Source organism: Dendrobates tinctorius, unplaced genomic scaffold, assembly GCF_039654945.1.
Source record: "Dendrobates tinctorius isolate UK_male_01 unplaced genomic scaffold, ASM3965494v1 ptg000062l, whole genome shotgun sequence".
Lineage (NCBI taxonomy): Eukaryota > Metazoa > Chordata > Amphibia > Anura > Dendrobatidae > Dendrobates > Dendrobates tinctorius.
The window spans coordinates 13,831,496-13,852,167 of record NW_027361730.1 but is presented as its reverse complement, the minus strand read 5'-3'; the positions used below and the strand labels follow the sequence as shown (position 1 = coordinate 13,852,167).

Below are 20,672 nucleotides of genomic sequence, written 5' to 3'. Positions count from 1 at the left end.
CTCATTATTACACATAATTTATGGTTTAATATCTTTGCCTATGTGGATTAGATGTGTTTTTAGTGACATCTGGTGAGAATTTCACGTCAATATCAACTTTAGAAATATAGCTATGTAGAAAATTGGTGACGTGTTCAATTATTTGACCTTCTGCGGATGTGTATGCAGTGTATATGCATGTATAAGTGTATATCTTTGTGTGTGTGTGTATGTGTATATATGTGTGTATATACACTCACTGGCCACTTTATTAGGTACACCATGCTAGTAAGGGGTTGGACCCCCTTTTGCCTTCAGAACTGCCTCAATTCTTCGTGGCAGAGATTCAACAAGGTGCTGGAAGCATTCCTCAGAGATTTTGGACCATATTGACATGATGGCATCACACAGTTGGCGCAGATTTGTCGGCTGCACATCCCTGATGCGAATCTCCCGTTCCACCACATCCCAAAGATGCTCTATTGGATTGAGATCTGGTGACTGAGGAGGCCATTTGAGTACAGTAAACAAATTGTCATGTTCAAGAAACCAATCTGAGATGATTCGAGCTTTATGACATGGCGCATTATCCTGATGAAAGTAGCCATCAGATGTTGGGTACATTGTGGTCATAAAGGGATGGACATGGTCAGCAACAATACTCAGGTAGGCTGTGGCGTTGCAACGATGCTCAATTGGTACCAAGGGGCCCAAAGAGTGCCCAGAAAAAATTCCCCACACCATGACACCACCACCACCAGCCTGAACCGTTGATACAAGGCAGGATGGATCCATGCTTTCATGTTTTTTACGCCAAATTCTGACCCTACCATCCGAATGTCGCAGCAGAAATCGAGACTCATCAGACCAGGCAACGTTTTTCCAATCTTCTACTGTCCAATTTCGATGAGCTTGTGCAAATTGTAGCCTCAGTTTCCTGTTCTTAGCTGAGAGGAGTGGTACCCAGTGTGGTCTTCTGCTGCTGTAGCCCATCTGCCTCAAAGTTCGACGCACTGTGCGTTCAGAGATGCTCTTCTGCCTACCTTGGTTGTAACGGGTGGCAATTTGAGTCACTGTTGCCTTTCTATCAGCTCGAACCAGTCTGCCCATTCTCCTCTGACCTCTGGCATCAACATGGCATTTCCGGCCACAGAACTGCCGCTCACTGGATTTTTTTTCTTTTTCGGACCATTCTCTGTAAACCCTAGAGATGGTTGTGCGTGAAAATCCCAGTAGATCAGCAGTTTCTGAAATTCTCAGACCAGCCCTTCTGGCACCAACAATCATGCCACGTTCAAAGGCACTCAAATCACCTTTCTTCCCCATACTGATGCTCGGTTTGAACTGCAGGAGATTGTCTTGACCATGTCTACATGCCTAAATGCACTGAGTTGCCGCCATGTGATTGGCTGATTAGAAATTAAGTCTTAACACACAGTTGGACAGGTGTACCTAATAAAGTGGCCAGTGAGTGTATATATATATATACATACAGATATATATTGTGGTAGATCACCTCACTCAGCTGCATATAGAGGTAGACACAGGAACATTGTCTCTTTAAATCTTCTACTGGTTTATTAAGAGGACTGCATAAACCAGTGCAAAATAAACCCGGCCTTCCCGACCTAACAGGAAAACAAAAACATAACATATGGCACAGTTCTTGTTGCAACAGGAATCCATTCACTTCAGGAACAAATAATTCAAGGTTCACATTTCCCTAACATGAAACCACAGCTTCAGAGCCTGCACCTTCAAACCCACCCACTCTGAATGCTCAAGAAGGCAGGATATTTATCCTCTGGACTCCTCCCACTTAACAGCTGTTTAATCAACCTAGCACTAAACATGGCCGATTAACCCCTTCAAGAGTTAGTGTGCTGGAGCATTTTCCTAGGCTTGTATTACTGGAGCTACCAACCTCAATGCTACATACTGTAAGTTTCCATTTAATTATAGTAATCTCATTTGTAGTTTCATGAGGTGTCATTGTGTCCATATCATGTTTTTTTAATACAATTATGTTAATATAATAATAGTAGATCACTTTTTAATACTATGCTGATGTAAGGGGAAGCCAGGACTGTAGTCATGGCCAAAGACACTGAAGCATCCGTGTCCCGACCTCCCCCCACAGAAAACTGTAAACAACTGTTTAGCAAACCTGCATCTCCAGGTACAGGTCCACCTGGGCACTTCCCAGGTGGCGACGGCCCTTCTTCCAGGCTACCCCCAGTAATGGAGACACAGTGCAGAATAGATTGAACTTTTTCTTTATTTAGAACATCACACATTATATCCACAGTTGGCACATTATGGAATTCACATTCAACTTTACTGGCTTCCTCAGCTTTCCCTACTTTTCTGACGCTTCTGTGCGACACACATTCCAACCGGACCGTCTTAGACTGTTTCCCAGCTTCTTGCTGGCCTAACCTTGCCATGACGACAATTCCTTTTGTCTGTTTTGCCCCAGACTTGAAATCATCCGCCACCCGGTTTAGTTGCCTCTGTAAAAGCATCCGACCCATCTGTACCGTTCCCTGCGAAGCCTCAACTTCCTTCTTTTCCTCATTCCAACCGACTCCCGCCCTCAAGGCGTCCACTCAGGCTATGAGTCGCCACATCTTCATACTACTGTATGAACTACACTGCAATGATGCCCAGTGGCTGTGGATAATGTGAGCTGCAGCTGCTTAATGTTGCGAGGCTGCCGAGCTGTCCTGAGCCTATAGCCCTTGAAGACACTTCGGGCACCCTGGCCCCGTCTCTCTCCTCCTTCCCTCCTGCGGCAAGGGAAGGTCCGCCTCCTTCAGGCTTCCCCCTGGAAACAGAGGATGCAGCCTTTTTAGTTCCAGACCAGGCATACAGGTACTCACAGTCCGGTCAACCTCCTTACACTAATAACAAATTTTTAAAAAATATATATATTTTTTTTTCATTTTTATTTTTTTTGGAGGGCACACAGTACTCTTTATTGACATCAGGCGGCACACTCCGGCCTATATCTTATTGAAGGCACTCTGAACATAGTCCTCAAACTTTGAGATCTCCTCCAGCATGTCCATGCCAACCCTGCCGTCCTCCACCCCATACTGGATCTGGAGCTTCTTGATGCTGTACCCCACAGTCAACCAGCTTGGAGGACCCCCAGAGCAGGCTGTCCATTTGCACGGAGCACACGCATTCCTCCAGCTTCGGCATGTCAGTCTCATCATCCCACGGCTTCACATCCAACAAGATGGAGGACTTGGCGATAAGTCCGGGCTTTTTGGATTTAATTTCAGCATACTGTTGCAATCTTTCCTCTCTGATCCTGTCTGCTTCTGAGTCTTCCTCGTCATCATCACTACCAAATAGGTCGCAATTGTCATCATCGTCCTCTTCTGCCTTTGGTTGTGGGGCTGCAGCAGGCGGGGGAGCAGGTGCCGGTTTTGGAGCAGGAAGCTTATACACAGCGAGAGGTGGTGGGGCATTGCTTTGGAGGTCGCGGACTTCTCCAGTGTACTGACCCGGCTTTCCAGTTTGGAGCTGGCTGACTGGAGGTCCCTCACCACTTTGTGCAGGTCCTGGTTCTCATGTTCAAGGCTGGTGACCTGTGATAGGAGCTCGCAGCTCTCTCTGCTGTTAGAGGCGGGCGCACTTCCGGCCAGTGATTTCTGGATATTCTCTCTGGCTCTAGCAATGTCCCTGAGGATTGTGCTTGTGCCTGGGTTTGCTTCTGGCAGTCGGGTCTGGACTTCTGGGTCAGTTGCTCGTAATACTGCTTCTTGGCATCGTCGTACTTGTACTTCTCAAACCAGATCTTGTCTGTACTCAGGAATGAAGCCGCCATGTCTGCTGCAGCCGGTGCCGTGTCAGGAGAGAGCCGCTGGAGGGAAGCAAAATATTTGATTTTTGACATTTCAACCATCCAGAGGCACTATCTTCTTTGTCATGGAAAATATTCTCTTTGTGATCATCCAGAGCAAATATAGCATCTGAGCAAAATCCACATAATTTACGTAGTTAAATACACTTGGTACAAACACACTTAGAGCTGCGTCCTCATTTCCATTCGTGTTTTACAAATACTGGATGCAAACTGCTGGAGGAAGTGATTTAATTATTTGCAGTGGGACTGTTCTCACGTAAAAGCACATCAGTTTTTGTCGTGTACAGATGCAAGCACAATGTTTGTAATGTAATCCAGCCCCAGATCAACTCCTTGGAGTAAATGGGGAAAAAACCTGATGGCAACTGATGTATTTTGAATCCAACCAAATTACATTGGGCTCACAGAACTGTTCCTGATGCAACTGATATACACACGTGGTCAAAATTGTTGGTACCCCTCGTTAAATGACAGAAAAACCTACAATGGTGACAGAAATAATTTGAATCTGACAAATGTAATAATCAAAAATCTATGAAAATGAACATATGAAAGTCAGACATTGCTTTTCAACCATGCTTCCACAGAATTTAAAAAAATAAATAAATAAATAAAACTCATGAAATAGGCCTGTACAGAAATGATGATACCCTTAACTTAATATTTTGTTGCACAACCTTTTGAGGTATTCACTGCAATCAAACAATTCCTGTAACTGTCAATGAGACTTCTGCACCTCTCGACAGGTATTTTGGCCCACTCCTCAAGTGCAAACTGCTCCAGTTGTCTCGTGTTTGAAGGTTGCCTTTTCCAGACAGCATGTGTCAGCTCTTTCCAAAGATGCTCAATAGGATTTAGGTCAGGGCTCATAGAAGGCCACATCAGAATAGTCCAATGTTTTCCTCTTAGCCATTCTTGGGTGTTTTTAGCTGTGTGTTTTGGATCATTATCCTGTTGCAAGACCCATGACCTGTGACTGAGACCAAGCTTTCTGACATGGGGCATGGGCAGCACATTTCTCTCTAGAATCCCTTGATAGTCATGAGATTTTATTGTACCCTGCACAGATTCTAGACACCCTGTGCAAGGTGCAGCAAAGCAGCCCCAAAACATAACAGAGCCTTCTCCATGTTTCACAGTAGGGACAGTGTTCTTTTCTTGATATGCTTAATTTTTCCATCTGTGAACATAGAGCTGATGTGCCTTGCCAAAAAGTTCCATTTTGTCTCATCTGTCCATAGGACATTCTCACAGGAGCTTTGTGGCTTGTCAACATATAGTTTGACAAATTCCAGTCTGGCTTTTTTAATGATTTTTTTCAACAATGGTGTCCTTCTTGGTCGTTTCCCATGAAGTTCAATTTGGCTCATACAACGACAGATGGTGAGATCTGAAACGGATGTTCCTTGAGCTTGAAGTTCACCTTTAATCTGTTTAGAAGTTTTTCTGGGCTCTTTTGTTACTATTTGTATTATCTACCCCTTTGATTTGTCATCAATTTTCCTCCTGCCGCCAGGGAGGTTGGCTACAGTCCCATGGAGCTTAAATTTCTGAATAATATGTGCAACTGTAGTCACAGGAACATCAAGCTGCTTTGAAATAGTCTTATAACTTTTACCTTTAACATGTTTGGCTATAATTCTTTTCTAATCTCCTGAGACAACTCTCTCCTTCGCTTCCTCTGGTCCATGTTGAGTGTGATACTCACTGTGTTGTTTTGTGATATAGTGGGTATCTGTAGCCCTCTATACAGGCCCACTCACTGATTCCAAGATTGTAGACACCTGTGATGCTAATTAGTGGACACACCTTGATTTAACATGTCCCTTTTGTCACATTATTTTCAGGGGTACCATCATTTCTGTCCAGGCCTATTTCATTACTTTTATTTTTTTTTTATTCTGTGGAAGCATGGTTGAAAAGCAATGTCTGACTTTCATTTGCTCATTTTCATAGATTTTTGATTTATTATTACTTTTGTCAGATTCACGTTATTTCTGTGACCATCGTGTGCTTTTCTGTCATTAAATGAGGGGTACCAACAATTTTGACCAAGTGCGTATGTGAATGAACCCTAAGGGCTGAGTTTTTCACTGTTCTCTGTGTTTGTCAATGATAGAACACGGACCTGTTAGTCTATGGGGTTGTTCCCATATCCGAACCATATACAAACCAAGTGGCCCACACCAAAACACGAACACATGTCCAATTTTGGTCCAAGTCACGAATCAAACTTGCTAATGCAAGTCTATGGATCCATCAAAAAGTCAGACTCGATTTACTGATAGATGGTTGTATTCTCATTTTTGAATACTCGATATTTTCTATGATTCTATATATTATCTGTTTGCATATAATATATTCTTTTTGTTAAATGCTCAATAAAATAGATTGAACATAAAAAGTCAGACTCCATCTGCCATCCGCCTGCTGTCCCTTTTTTCACTGACTGATGGAAGAAGTTTGAGAAACATTCATCAGATATTTGCTGGGTTTTTTTTTGCATATGAAAAAAGCTGATGAAACTCTGATGGTAAAAATTGACACATGAACCAAACTGATGAAAATGTGATAAAAAACACTGATGAAAATTGGTAATTTTTAGTGTACTACAAAAATCACTGATGTCTGAATTAGACCTAAGAATTTTGTATGTGAAGTGTGTAAATAGAAACAATTATATTGGAAAGACTGGACTTACTGAAAAAGAAGAAGGAATCAAAATTTTTTGGGCGAATCATCAACAATCTTAAATATAGAAATCCAAATGGCCTCCTTGATCTCCACTTCAAGAGAAGGGTGACCAAAAAAGCACAAGATACCACAATAATTACAAAAAAGTGTATATTTTATTATTTTCCACATAACAAAATTATTTTACAAAAGAAAATGCCTCCAATGTGAGGAATTTTTTGGCTAAGGACATCATTATACACTATATAAAACGTTCATATAAATTTATTTAATAACCAATTTTAAAGTTCAATACTACATCAGAGAATTAGAGCCTAGTTCAACCATTAATTATGTCTGATACTAATCATGCAACCAATATCGATACCCAATATAGAGCCAGATAACACCTAATTGAACACCACTATAGTGTTCATATACTAGATGTTACAAAATAGTAACTATTAGTCATCTAAGTATGTCTACTCTATCTGAATTAATAAAGCTCCTTAAACTCAAAACGATTCCGTTTCTAAATTATTTACAGAATGTCTCAATGAACTTACATAAAGTGCGATGTCCAGTCCTTCTTCCTCTCCCAACGCGTGTTTCGTTACATACTTCCTCAGATTATACAACATTGAACAACAAGGGTAGATGGAATGAGGGACTTATTACTGAGTGTCAAGATTTAAAGCTCGAACGTGGGACTGCTACTCAACACACAGAAGACAAAGATATTGACTCCTGCCAGGTACAACCAAGACACATTTGAGATGGAAGACGACAAACTGGAAGTTGTAAAAGACCTACTTGGAACAATGATCACTCAAGATGCTGTGTCAACACTGGAAACCAATAGAACAGCTATGGGCAAATCAACAGTGAATCCACTATACAAAGTCTTAAAATCGAGGAACATTTCACTGCTGATGAAGACACGGCTCGTACATAGTTTGGTCTTTTCTGTGGTAACATAAAGAAGAATTGAAGCCTTCAATATGTGGTGGTGGAGAAGGATGTTATTAATAACATGGATAGCAAGAAGAACAAACAAATCAATTTTGGAACAAATCAAGCCTGATATGTCACGCGAAGCAAGGATCATCAAGATACTACTTTTTTATTTTGGGTATATCATACAAAGTGCGCAATCACTTCAGAAGGACATCATGGTCGGAAGAAAAGAAAGAACAAGGCAAAGAGGAAGACCAGCAACCCGATGGCTTGATACTATCAAGATAATGGGGAGAAGACCCTGGTGGACCTATCTAGGCTTGCACAAGATTGACCTCCCTACGGATCGTTCATCCATTAAGTCGCCATGGCTCAATATCAAGTTGAAGGCCGATAAAAGAAAAAATCAGAAAATGATCACTGAGTTTCATATTTACTTCAGAATTTACAGTAAATCAGTCACATGTATGTAATCAGATGCAGTTCTAAGAAGTGTATCACAATAAAGGCTCTTGTGTTGTAAGTGGCTGCGGTTTGTATGAACTAATCAGCTCACACCAGGAAAAAGTATGTGAGGCAAGAATATGTACTAAGAATCAGACATCTGTGAAACTACTCACGGTGGCTTCATGTTATACCGTAAAATTGTGATATAAGGTGCAGAGCTTCAAAGTAAAACACTATCTACATTACTGGTAAATAAAGTATCCATTAATAAAGCTACTACATTATTGAATTGTTCTATTAAGCTATAATCTACTAAACATTTATAATACTGCTGTACTTTGAATGTTATTTTAATTTATTTAAACCATTAATTATTTTTTTTCACAGAAATTACTTTTACACTATAATGCCTAAAATAATTACCTATTTCCCCTTTTCTATATTGTGTCATATTTGCTATGGCTAAAGCCTGTGCTGCTACTAAAGAGAAATGAATATTCATTTCTCTTATAGCGCGCACAGTGACACCCGCAGCTCCCCGCTTCCAGAAGACATCCTTCTCACCCTCCTGCATGCCCTTGCAGCATCTCATTGGTCCCGGAGCACTCGCAGCATTTTGTTGGCCCTGGTGCCCTCGCAGCCTCTCGTTGGTTCCGGCGCCAGCAGCTCTTCCTGTGCCGAGTGATCTCGTGGCCCCGCTCATTACAGTAATGAATATGCATGCCTCTCCCATAGGCGTAGAGCGAATATTCATTACCTTAATGAGTGGGGCCATGTGATCGCTTGGCAGAGGAAGAGCTGCCGGTGCTGGGACCAACGAAATGCTGCAAGGGCGCCGGGACCAACTAGATGCTGCGAGGGCGAGTGGAAGGTGAGTAGGATGTTTTTTTTTAATAGAAACCATTCATACAAGGATAAGGGATAAGAAGCCATGCATACCAGGACAGCGACGGGGGAGCCATGCATGCCAGGACAGGATTAGGGGAGCCATGCATACCAGGACAGGACGGGGGAGCCATACATACTAGGACAGGGATGAGGGGACAATGCATACCCAGCTTATACTCGAGTCAATAAGCTTACCCAGTTTTCTGTGGCAAAATTAGGTGCCTCGGCTTATACTCGGGTCAGCTTATACTCGAATATATACAGTTTATTGTCACAGTCTAATCTTCATGTATAAGAGACACACACTGAGGTTAACCACATAGGAAGCCCACTACTCTTCCAGTAAATGTTATTTAATTCAGGTTTACGTAGTAATAATATTATTACTGAGTGTAATGCAAGCTATTTGATGTACATTTTATGTTCATGCCTGCAGTAGATTATTGTCTGCTGCTATACAATCAGCTCAATAAAAGAAAAAAGAGAATTTCATAAGTCCCCTAGTTGCTCCAAATGGTGTCTGCAACATTTTTATCACTAGTAAGTGTCACTCTCTTTACTTGTCTATTACCAAAAATACTATATTGTAATATGGTTCTCAGATGTACTGTATGTATTTAAAGAGTTGTCCAATACTCAAACAACCTCTTTCAATTGTAATATTCTCCCACGTAGGATAAAAACAGGCTACACCCACATCCATTCCTGGCACCATTCCAGCGTCATCTGCAAGGGGTCTGCAGGGCTTGTGTGACACTATGACATGTGAGCCCTGATGATAATGGGCCACTTCTTTCTCCCTTCCTTTGGACATAACTGGTCAGTTTTGTTCAAAAGAAGTGACTGTAAATTGGCAGAGCTCAAGTGACATAGCGTCGTCACGGTAGGCTTGTCGCCGACGTCGCTGGAACGGCATCAGAGAAGAGTATAGGCTGCTTTTATTCTACATGAGGAAATATTGTAACTGAGAATGGATTGTCTGAATAGTGGACAACTCCTTTAATGATGTCTCAGGAACAAACTTTCATTGGTCTATGTAAGGACTGAATCAAAATGCTAGTTAAGTTAGTACCTATTGAAATCAATATCCACAGCAGACAATTCATTACTGCAATGAAAAGCACAGGGAATCCATGTTAATATGGGATTAATATGAAGTTTGCCACTTACATGATTACAGCAATACCAAAAGGTAAAAGGCTCCTCCACTCAGATGGTGACAGTGTAGGAGTTCATGTGCAATGTCATTGACCTGCAGGTATGTCATGGAGCATATTCATGTACACTGGAGCTATACCCCTAGGGACATTCCTCCCAGCATATCTACAGTAATGTCACATGTAATGTACACAGAGAAGTCTGGTAGTTTGTGAAACGTTGACGTGGTTGGTATGTCTTTGCCTTCATTTTTTAATTTTGACTTGCAAGAAATCTACTTTCCATGAAAACTGTTCCCATCTTCAAGCTAACTGTGGGGATCTCAGCTGGTGGTAAACCACTTTGCAAACACATATAAATCACTGGTGCTTGACAATATCAATACTATTGTGCTTAATTCATGGTTGCCAATGGTGCTCCTCTGTGATTGCTGATATTTGCAGCACTTCTCTGATCTGGACAATAGTGACACATAATAATAATAATAATAATAATAATAATAAATTTTATTTCTATAGCGCCGACATATTCCGCAGCACTTTACATTTCTGAGGGGACTTCTACAGACAATAGACATTACAGCATAACAATAATCACATAGATCATAATAGATACCAAGAGGAATGAGGGCCCTGCTCGCAAGCTTACAATCTATGAGGAAAAAGGTAGACACGAAAGGTGGGTGGTAACAATTGCCCTGACTGTATGGACCAGCCATAATGTGTAACAGTACGGACACAGAGGGCTAATGGATGCATAAAGCATGTGGGAACATGATGCGGGGAACCTGGTTATGGTAAAACTTTTGGCTGTGCCACACACGGATAGTTAGATTAATGTGTTGGGGCAGTAGGCCAGTCTGAATAAATGCATTTTCATGGCACGCTTAAAATTGTGGGGATTGGGGACTAATCGTATTGACCTGGGAAGTGCATTCCAAAGAATTGGCGCAGCTTGTGTAAAGTCTTGGAGACGGGAGTGGGAGGTTCTAATTATTAAGGATGCTAATCTCAGGTCATCAGCAGAACGGAGGGCACGGGTAGGGTGGTATACTGAAGCAAGGGAGGAGATGTAGGGTGGTGTTGAGCCATGGAGAGCTTTGTGGGTGAGGATAATAAGTTTGTACTGGATTCTGGAGTGGATGGGTAGCCAGTGTAATGACTGGCACAAGGTAGAGGCATCGGTGTAACGATTGGCGAGGAATATGATCCTGGCTGCAGCATTCAAGACAGATTGGAGGGGGGAGAGTTTGGTAAGAGGGAGACCGATTAGAAGAGAGTTACAATAGTCGAGACGAGAATGAATAACAGAAACAGTAAGGTTTTTGCGGAGTCAAAAGTAAGAAAAGGTCAAATTCTAGAAATGTTTTTGAGATGCAGATAACAAGAGCGAGCCAGTGATCGGATGTGGGGGGCAAAGGAAAGCTCGGAGTCAAGTATGACCCCAAGACAGCGGGCATGTTGCTGGGGAGTAATAGTGGAACCAAATAAACAAAACAGAGAAAGCGCTACCGGAAATATGCACACTACACCATGATACAATAGAATAAAGTGAACACAGCTTTTATTTGCACACAATATGAAAAGTGCAAATTAGAAACATAATTAAAACAGGGACTTCAAAATGGGTACCTGCCAAAGCATGGAGAGAAAACAGTGCACAATCATGATGAATATCACGAAACTAGGTATAAATATACACAGGTACAATACAAATATATGGTAAATGGTAAACCTAACAAATGATGCTTAGGGGGTCAAAAGGTTAAATACAATAATCAATAGAAAAAGCCCTAGCAGTTTGCGAGTGATGACCCACAGCATGAGATGAAAAAGAAATAAATCATGCATCTGAACCCATATGGGTCTAAAAGATAGGGAGCTGCAATAGGATCAAGAAAAGATCATTTGGGCTAGAAGGAATATAGCCAAGAAGATGAGGAACATATAATAATAATAAACCTCAACCCCAAAAGCAGAGGAATCTAATAAAACCTCCCAGCAAACACCCAACCATGGAGCATGATGCAAAGAAGCGGTTTACCAAAAGAAATCAATCCTTGCACAGATTAGACGGCAGGACCCATGGAGGAGCCCCAAGAGAGTGGCCCCACGCGTATCGCCGTATCAGGTACGGCTTCATCAGGGGAAGTACCAAAATTGTGGCCCAGCAGCATATAAATACCTTTTGTAATTGAAGGAAAAACACACCAGTGTGAAAACCCAGGGGCGAACAGGGATGCAGCACGTCAGCCGGCAAGGTGGAAACAGGAGGAGAAATGCGATGAGCAGACGTCTCTGACTCACCGTGTCAAGGGCGCATGCGTACAGTGGAATGCAAACCACAGGGGCTGGAATGCAAGCGATCAGGAAACAGGAAACATTTCAGTATCCATAGCGCATGCGTGAGCCGCCAGGCAATACCAAAGAGATAAATAAGACAGAGAAAGTTCCTATATCTATAGCGCATGCTCTATGCGCCGGACAGGCAAAAAAGTCAGAAAAAGTCCCTATATCTATAACGCATGCGTTAGGCGGCAAAGTATATGGTAAAAAAAGCCTCTGTAAAGACAAATGACCAGACAACATAACATACAACGGACACACAGAATCACACCACAAGCATATCGATACAAAAGGGGACATGCAAGTCCAGACAAGAAGGACACCAAGAAAACCACATGAAAGACACAGTGTTTGTATTTATGGATATATTGAACAGTGTATACACATATATTAAAGCATTTGCCAGATAGACTTGAAATAAATTGTTTAATCAAATACCTATCACAAATAGGGTCAATCTTGTGCAGAGCAAAAATACATAATAAAACAGCAGCACGAAAATAGCAACAATATTTAATCCAAGTACCGAAAAGCACTTATAGCGAGAGAGATTTAAGATGGTCATAAGATAGATTCAAAGACGCAATGTCCAAGATGGAGGGTAGATCCGTGCCTCTCAAGCAACAGTAGGTGATCAAAAAGGGGGGAGAGAATTAATCCTATGCAGCCCCACAGAAAGAAAAAAAGCCATGCAAAACATAAAATAAAACAATGAAACAAAAAATCCCTATGCACATACCAACAATAAATCATCGTATAAGGCCGGAAACGCCCAAAAGTCATGAAAAAAATGACAGAGCCAAATAACCATAAATGGATAAGACCTAAAACAAAATTTTTCCTGTTTTTGTTTATACAAAGTATATATGTAATATTTAATTTTATTTTATTTAAACAATTCAGACATAGGGAACACCGGACATAAAGGATTGTATATTGCCCGATAGATGAGAACACAAAAAGTAAGGGACCACAAAAACAGAATCATGTAGTATAATGATGCTATAAGGAAAAAATCCCCTACTAATAATCCAAAAGACCTTGATCCCCGAGAAAATTCAGTCCAAACTGTAAATGGAACATCATGGACTCGGATGGAATTTCATGGATCCCGGATGTAGAGGAATTAAGCCAACTAGAAAAAAGTAGACAGGAATGCACCAGGAAAACGCCATCCTCAATGTACCAAGGGCCCATCATGAACCAGAAAAAATTATAGAGGGTCCAAAATAAGGATGAGATGCCAGTAAGAGTGGCGAATCCAGGATTAACCAAGGAAACCCGTGAACAGGAGTTCTTCATTCATGCCTGTTGGTACAGTGGAACCAAGGTTAAAAATCCAACTGGACTCTGCTTGCAAAAGTAACTTCTTTAAGCAACCCCCCTATTGGAAATCCTAATTCTTTGTAGCCCAACTACCGGTATATTATTTAGTCTCCCTGAATGATGGGTAAAAAAGTGCGATGCCACCGAGGTGAGAGTTTTACCTTTAGATGCATCAGAAGCGGCCAAGTTAATAGTGGAGAAGTGCTTCTGGATTCTGCGTCGCAGCTCCTGCGAAGTTTGACCCACGTACACCTGTGGGCAAGGGCACACCAAGGCATAAATCACATGACTGGTCTTACAGTTAATGCAATCATGGAGCTTATGCGTCTTGCCATTAATAGGGTGTAAAAACACCCCCCTGGTGGAACGCATATAAGGATACACATTGCAATTGCCACACGCAAAGGAACCCCTCAGAGAAATGCCACGATTAAGCCTCACAGATTGCCTGACATAATGGCTCCTAGTGAGCAGATCTTTGAGATTCGGTGCTCTTCTCGCCGTTAGAAGAGGGCGATCACTAATTATTATGGACGTTTGAAGATCTGTAGTCAGTATGCCCCAATGTTTTTGTAAGATTCCTCTTACCTGGGTCCAGTGACAATTGTATCTTGTGATGAACCGTGGCTTTTGGTCCACCAATCTCTGGCTTGGAATTAACAAAGAACTTTGTGATTCAATCCTAGCCCTTTGTTACACTGTTGAAATGATTCTGTGAGGGTAGTTCCTGTTTTCAAAGCGGTCCGTTAACTTAGAGGCTTCACAACGAAAATCATCATAATTAGAACATTTTCTTCTAAGCCTTAAGAACTGACCAGTGGGGACACCCTTCTTTATGTGAAATGGGTGGAAGCTGCTGTAGTCCAGGAGACTATTCGTTGCCGTGGGTTTACGGAACAAGGTGGTATGAATTTTGCCAAATTCCAAAGACACATGAAGATCCAAAAAGGTCACTGAGGAAAAGGACATAGAATAAGTTAAAAGAATAGTAAGTGTATTTCTATTGAGGTCCTCAATAAAGCATTGGCACTCCTCCTCAGTACCTAACCAGGCAAAAAACACGTCATCTATATAATGCGACCAATAACAGACTTTCTGCTTGAACCACTCAGATGGAAAGACAATTGTAGCTTCCCACCAACCCAAAAAGAGGTTCGCCAGGGCCAGGGCACACCTCGCCCCCATGGCCACACCAGAGATCTGCAGATAGAATGATCTATCAAATAGAAAGAAATTATGTTTTAAAATGAAATCTAATAGATCAATGATCAATGAATCATGCATTCTATCTGAGTTGGTTAATGAATCAAGAAAATACAGGACCGCTGAAATACCATTGGAATGTGCAATATCAGAATACAAAGATTCCACATCACATGTAACAAGAATGGAACCAGATGGTAGTTCAATGTCCTGGCAAATCCTAAGGAAGTGCGAAGCATCCTGAACAAAGGATGGTAACTCCTTGACTAAGGGTTGAAGAAAATATTCTACATAAACACACGCCTTCTCACAGAGGCTGCCGATACTCATCACAATAGGGCGACCAGGGGGTTTGTGCAGATTCTTATGCACCTTCGGCAGCATGTAGAAGGTTGGTGTGATAGGTTGCTCAACCCACAAAAATTTAAACTCTTGATGATACCAAGATCAAGAGCCTTGTCCAGCAATCTCCTCAGTTTGATTGAAAACACCCCTGTAGGGTCTGAAGGCAATTTACAATAGAATCTATTATTATTAAGTTGGCTGGGGCTGTGCTGAATTTCCACTCTTGTGTCACTGCATTTGCCAATTTGCTTTTTGTCCCTTATTAGACTGGCCTCTTTTTGCTCTGTTCTCAGAATATGCCAGAGTGCTGATATAGTGGGTGAAGTCTAGTGACTTCAAGGTTTTTTGCTATCAGAAGTGTTGGACATTTTTGCAGGGTTTTTTGGTGTAATTGCAGACAGTATCTTTCCTTTCCTGTCCTTTCTAGTGAGTGTGGGCCCCATTGTTTGCTCAGCCTATTTTCCAACCTGTGTTCGTGTTTTCATCTTTTCTCACCATCAATACATGTGTGGGGGCTGTCTATTCCTTTGGGTCCGCTCTGGGGCAGTTTTAGATTTCCCTTTTTCTTGCTTTAGGCTTATGTAGTCCTCTGGCTGTGACGAGACATCTAGAATCATCGTAGGTACTCTCCACGGCTGCTGTTAATTGTGTGGTTAGGATCAGGGGTCTGCAATCCGCGTAGTTACCAACCTCTCTGGTTTTCTGTGACTTAGCTTGGTCTTGTTTTCCTCCTCGGTGACCCATTCATAACAGAATCACCAGCCATACCACAGATTCTAGGGTACTCAAAAGCAGGAAAGAATTGTTAAAAAAAAAAAAAAAGTGTCAGAATTTTTTTTTATATATGTATTTTTTCCTCTTTCTCTGGGGCCGTAGAAGGATTTTTTCTTTAATGGAGATTAAGCAATTGTCTGATCGTGTGGAGCAGCTTGCTGCTGAAGTGCGGGGAATTTCCGCCTATCTCACTCAGTCACATGCTGTTGAACCAAAGATCCCTACTCCTGATGTGTTTTCTGGGGATCGGTCTAAATTTTTGAATTTTAAGAATAATTGTAAATTATTTCTTGCCTTGAAGCCTAACTCATCGGGGAGCTCTGTGCAGCAGGTTAAAATTGTCATCTCCTTGCTGCGCGGCGATCCCAAGGATTGGGCTTTTTCTCTGACACATGAAAATCCTATTCTTACTAATGTGGATGCATTTTTTCAAGCCTTGGGGTTGTTGTATGATGAACCTAATGCTATTGATAAGGCTGAGAAAACCCAGGGTCAGGATTCTGCAGAGTTATACTGTCAAAAATTCCGAAATGATGGTGCATTGGCAGCTCTCTTTTGGAAGGGTTTATCAGAGACCGTAAAAGATGTTATGGTGGGATTTCCTGTTCCCTCTGGTCTTGATGATTCTATGTCATTAGCCATTCAAGTTGATTGGCGTTTACATGAACATAAAACTACGCGAGAGGCGTTGCCACCTTTTAAACAAACGTCTGAACCTATGCAATGTGATAGGGTTTTGTCTAGGGTGCAATGTCAGGAGTTTAGAAGTCGTAATAAGCTGTGTTTTTTCTGTGGAGACGCCTCTCACACTATTTCTGTCTGCCCTAAAGGAGAAACGTTTTGCATACACATTTGCTGTGGGCAGTGTACAACCTAAGTTTCATTTGGCAATTACTCTGATCTGCTCCTTATCCACATTTTCCGCTAAGGCTTTTGTAGATTCAGGAGCAGCTTTGAATCTGATGGATTTGGACTTTGCTAAACATTGTGGTTTTCCTATGATACCTCTGCGGACGCCTATTCCTTTGAGGGGTATTGATGCTACTCCTTTGGCAGAGAATAAACCTCAGTTTTGGACCCAGGTGATAATGCGAGTTGCCCCAGACCACCAAGAAAATTGTAAATTTTTGGTGCTGCACAATTTTCATGGTACTATTGTTCTGGGTTTTCCGTGGTTGCAAACTCATAATCCAGTTTTGGATTGGAAATCTGTGTCTGTGGTGAGTTGGGGTTGTCAGTGTGTTCTTAGGGACACTGATTTCTCCACCTCTCCTCAGTCTCATGATATTCCTGATTATTTGGCTGATTTTTCTGATGTATTTAGTGAGAGTAAGTCTGCGTCTTTGCCTCCTCATAGGAGTTATGACTGTACAATTGAGTTGATGCCTGGGTGTAAATTTCCCAAGGGTCGGCTTTTCAACTTATCAGTACCCAAACATGATGCTATGCGATCCTATATTAAGGAGTCGTTGGAGAAGGGTCATATTAGATCATCCTCTTCACCCTTAGATGCTGGGGGTTTTTTTGTGGCCAAGAAAGATGGTTCATTAAGACCTTGTATTGACTATCGTTCCCTTAACAAGATGACGGTTAAATATCAGTACCCGTTACTAGAGTTGAGCGACTTTAGTCGGATCGGGTTTCATGAAACGAAATTTGTTTCAGATGAAACTGGTCTGACTAGGGCAAAAAAAAGTCGGAGTTTCGTCCGACACCTGACCCCAATGCAAGTCAATGGGAAATAAAAGTCGGCATTGAGCGGATGACATTCATCCACTCAATGTCGACTTTTATTCCCCAGTGACTTGCATTGGGGTCAGGTTTCGGACGAAACTCCGACTTTTTTTGCCCTAGTCGGACCAGTTTCATGTGAAACAAATTTTGTTTCATGAAACCCGACCCAGCTAAAGTCGCTCAACTCTACCAGTTACCCCTGATGTCTGATTTATTCTCCAGAGTTAAAAGTGCCTGCTGGTTTACTAAGCTTAACCTCAGGGGGGGCATATAATCTTATTCGCATCAAGCACGGGGATGAATGGAAGACGGCGTTTAATACTCCGGAGGGACATTTTGAGTACCTGGTGATGCCTTTTGGGCTCACTAATGCCCCTTCTGTCTTCCAATCCTTTATGAATGATATTTTCCGTGACTTTGTGGATAAGTTTTTGATTATCTATCTGGATGATATTTTGATCTTTTCCAGTGATTGGGATTCTCATGTGGAACATGTCCGGACTATGTTCCGGATTTTGAGGGAGAATTCCCTGTTTGTTAAGGGATCGAAATGCCTCCTTGGTGTACAGAGGATTTCATTTTTGGGATTTATTTTGTCTCCATCGACTATTGAAATGGACCCGGCCAAGGTACAGGCCATTTATGATTGGGTTCAGCCCACTTCTTTGAAGGCTCTCCAGAAGTTTTTGGGTTTTGCTAATTTCTATCGTAAATTTATAGGTAATTTTTCTGGTATTGTCAAACCACTGACTGATCTGACCAAGAAGGGCGCTGATGTGCTGAATTGGTCTCCAGGAGCTGTCTTGGCATTATTATTTATTATTATTATTATTATTATTATTATGCATTTATATAGCGCCATTTATTCCATGGCGCTTTACATGTGAAAAGGGGAAATATAGACAAGTATAGTAAACATGTGTAAGACAAGGGACACACAAGTACATAAGGAGAGGGGACCCTGCCCGCGAGGGATCACAGTCTACAGGGATGGGTGAGGATACAGTAGGAGAGGGTAGAGCAGGTCATGCTGTGGTTCAGTAGACCGAGGATCATTGCAGACTGTAGGCTTGTCGGAACAGGTGGGTCTTCAGGTTCTTCTTGAAGGTTTCCATTGATGGTGAGAGTCTGATGTCTGATGAGTTCCAGAGTATGGGGGAAGCACGGGAGAAGTCTTGTATGCGGTTGTGGGAAGAAGAGATATGGGGGGAGTAGAGAAGGAGATCTTGAGATGATCGAAGGTTGCGTGCGGGTAGGTACCTAGAGACCATGTCACAGATGTATGGAGGAGACAGGCTGTGGATGGCTTTGTATGTAATGGTTAGGGTTTTGAATTGGAGCCTCTGGGCGATAGGAAGCCAGTGAAGGGCCTGGCATAGGGGGGAGGCTGGGGAATAGCGGGGAGACAGGTGGATTAGTCGGGCAGCAGAGTGTAGGATGGACAGGAGCGGAGCCAGAGTGCTAGAGGGGAGGCCAGAGAGTAGGAGGTTGCAGTAGTCGAGGCGGGAGATGATAAGAGCATGCACTAGTGTTTTTGTGGTTTCATGGTTGAGGAATGAGCGGATCCGGGAAATATTTTTTGAGTTTGAGGCGGCAGGAGGAGGCGAGGTCTTGGATATGTGGTTTGAAAGAGAGCGCAGAGTCGAGGATCACCTCAAGGCACCGAGCGTACGGGACTGGGGAAAGAGAGCAGCCGTTGACATTGATGGATAGGTCTGGTGGAGGGGTAGAGTGAGATGGGGGAAAGATGATGAATTCTGTTTTGTCCATGTTCAGTTTGAGAAAGCGAGCAGAGAAGAAGGCAGATATAGCAGACAGACATTGTGGGATTTCAGTCAGTAAGGAGGCGAGGTCGAGTCCAGATAGGTAGATCAGCGTGTCATCGGCATAGAGGTGATACTGGAAACCGTGGGATTCTATGAGCTGTCCCAAGCCGAAGGTATAGATGGAGAATAGTAGGGGTCCTAGGACAGAGCCTTGGGGAACACCGACAGACAGGGGGCGAGGTGAGGAGGTGGTGTGTGAAAGGGAGACACTAAATGTTCTGTCTGTTAGGTATGATGAGATCCAGGATAGGGTCAGGTCTGTGATGCCAAGAGATGAGAGAGTCTGTAGCAGGAGGGAATGGTCTACGGTGTCGAAGGCAGAGGACAGGTCCAGGAGAAGGAGGACAGAGTAGTGTCGCTTGTTCTTGGTGGTTAGTAAGTCGTTAGTGACTTTAGTTAGGGCAGTTTCAGTTGAGTGATGCGGTCGGAAGCCAGATTGTAACCGGTCAAAGAGGGAACAGGAGGAGAGGTGGGAGGACAGTTCAAGATATACATGCTGTTCCAGTAGTTTTGAGGCGTAAGGGAGAAGAGATATTGGGCAATAGTTAGACACAGAGGATTGGTCAAGGGAGGGCTTTTTGAGGATGGGTGTGGTTGAGGCATGTTTGAAGGATGAGGGAAAGACACCATTTGTAAGTGAAAGGTTGAAAAGGTGTGTTAGAGATGGAATGAGGACTGTGGCAAAGTTAGGGATGAGGTGAGACGGGAGTGGGTCGAGGGCACAATTGGTGAGGTGTGATCTTGACAGAAGGGTGGAGAGCTGATCTTCTGTCATGGTGGAGAAGCTGGCTTTTGCAGAACAGGGCTGAGCAGCTAAGAGGGGCATTGAGGGCTGTGGGCCAAAGTTTTGTCTGATCGTGTCGATCTTCTGCTTAAAGAAGGAGGCGAAGTCTTCGGCAGAAATGAGAGGTGAGGGAGGGGGTGCTGTGGGACGGAGTAGAGAATTGAAAGTGTTGAAGAGCTGTTTAGCGTTGTGAGACAGGGAGGATATGAGAGATGCGAAGTAAGTTTGTTTTGCGGCAGAGAGCGTGGACTTAAAGCTGGCAAGGGACTGCTTGTATGCGTTGAAGTGCTCAGTAGAATGGGTTCTCTTCCATCTCCGCTTAGCGGCCCTGGAAACCCGTCTCAGTTCTTTGGTCA

At 42.6% G+C, this 20,672-nt stretch overlaps 1 protein-coding gene and 1 pseudogene across 2 annotated transcripts in view; both read right to left on the bottom strand.

Annotated features, from left to right (window-relative positions):
- The window catches only part of CIMAP1B (ciliary microtubule associated protein 1B), a 166,274-nt gene that overhangs the window by 112,200 nt on the left and 33,402 nt on the right, over positions 1-20,672 (bottom strand). Inside the window, exon 1 of one of the 2 annotated variants that reach the window (XM_073579300.1) lies at positions 12,164-12,218. The exons of the other annotated variant lie outside the window; for it this stretch is intronic. The gene's annotated coding sequence lies outside the window, so the exon portion shown is untranslated. Of the gene's footprint in view, positions 1-12,163; positions 12,219-20,672 lie in introns of those variants that run through there. 2 annotated transcript variants of the gene reach the window in all.
- On the bottom strand, positions 2,985-3,845 carry LOC141093133 (elongation factor 1-delta-like; annotated as a pseudogene).